Source organism: Hirundo rustica, chromosome 29, assembly GCF_015227805.2.
Source record: "Hirundo rustica isolate bHirRus1 chromosome 29, bHirRus1.pri.v3, whole genome shotgun sequence".
Lineage (NCBI taxonomy): Eukaryota > Metazoa > Chordata > Aves > Passeriformes > Hirundinidae > Hirundo > Hirundo rustica.
Window position 1 is genome coordinate 434,714 of NC_053478.1, and position 1,893 is coordinate 436,606.

Here is a 1,893-nt window from a genome sequence, read left to right on the forward strand (position 1 = left end):
AAACCCTCCCGTGCGTAAGAAATGGGAATAAAATGGCAATGGGAATGGAAAATCAACCCTTTTACGCCCTAGAAATGAGGGGTGGGCGGGCTCCTGGGGGGTCCAGCTTCCTCCTTGCGAGCTCCTGCTTGGAAAGTTGAGCTCCGCGGCAAGGAAAGCTGGTGGTGGGGGGAAGCAGCAGCACCTCGCAGCTGGGGACACTGGCGAGAACCGGAGCCCCCTAAAGCATAACCTCCCCCAAGCATTCCCTGCGAACAGAGGGGTCCAAGGTCAAGGGCGCAGCCAACCCGAGCCGCCGCCCCGCTCCCCCTGTTCGCGCTGCAATCCAAGCTCAGTTTCCTTCTCAGCTCCGGGAGCGCAGCAGAGCCCCAGGCAGGCTGAGAATGACTCACACAGCAACGGAGCAACACACGCAAACACGAGCAGCACACACAGGACACACGTGTGTGCGCCCTCTCCCAATGATTAACCCCCCGGCAGCCGCTCGGCCCCGGCGGCCGGCGCACGGTAGCGGGGGAGGGAAGGGACCCCGGCAACAATCGAGGGTGGAACTTTTAAAAAAGCAACAGTTGCGTGCCGGGAATCTGTCCCAGCGCCACGTTAAAGACGGGAGGGGAAAGGGGAGAAAAGTTGGGGGGTGAGGAGGGTGTCAGCTGGGCACAGCCCTCTTGGCACTGCCAGGCTGAGGGGTTGGGATTCCCTCTCCTTTCCCCTCAACCCCCCCCCCGGCCTCGCTACACCCCCTTCCCCACCGCAGCTCGCGGAGTAACCCTCCCTGCACGGAGAAGCCCCCATGAGTGCTGCAGGCAGGGTTACTGTGCCACTACACCCAGCGCTGGCCTGCCCGCCTCTCCAGGGGGGTCTGCGCACCTTCATCCCACTCCTTTTCCAGTTCCACACCAATTCCTCCTTCCCTGCCTCCTTGCCTGTCCCGGGCTGTTTTTCCTTCCCCACATCCCTCCTCCCATAACCCTTCCCCGGCGCGGGGGGACACCGCACCCCCGTGCGTGTCACACAGCCAGGCGGGCAGAGCAGGCGGGACCCCGTGCCCGGGCCGTGGGGCAGGGAGCAGCCAGGGACGGTGGCCACGGTGCCCCGAAGGTCGCCCGGCAGAGCCGAGGGCGGGCGCGGCGGCTGCCAGGGCGCGCAGCACTGTGGGACGCGCGGAGCGCCCGCCCTGCGCGCCTTGGCTTCGTTTTGTTTTGTTTTGTTTTGTTTCAAACTGTAACCCCCTGCCGGGAGGGAAAGCGAAAGGACGTTTCGCCCCAGGGCGCTCCCTCAGCAGGAGGCGCCTGCCGGGGTCCGGGGCATCCGCGGGGGCACGGACCAGGGCATTTCCAGGGTCACGGGTGGTGGGGCTAAAGCTTCCTTGCCTTAATATGGGAAACGGCATCCAGGGTAAAAGCGGGGAGGGACCAGCTTGAGCAACAGCTGGAAATCACAGCTAAGGGTCACCGGCGCAGCCTGTCACGGTTCTGGCGCTCCTGGCACCTCCTGGCTCCGCATGCTCCCCGCCAAGCTCCTGCTGTGAACGGGACCCCGGCTCGGCTCCTGGGCTTCACTGCCCGGGGGATCAAACCTGGGGGCTCCCTCGGGCTGGGCAAGCAGGACAAGACGGGGAACCCTGCTTGCTCTGGAGCCTGCAGGAGCTGTTGGCAGCCTGGAGTGAAAAGCCCACAGGGAGAGTGAGACTTCAGCTCCTTTGCAGGAGTTGCTCCCGGCACAGCTCCCCCGGGACGGGGTGGACAGTGCTGTCCCCACCCTGCTCCTCTGCAAACCCCCATCTCGTGGGCACGGACAGCTCCATGCTGCTCTGCTTCCCCACCAGCATCCCAACCCAAAACGGGGACGGGGAGCCCAGCGCTAGCACGGCCCCGAGCTGGTCACTGGCAA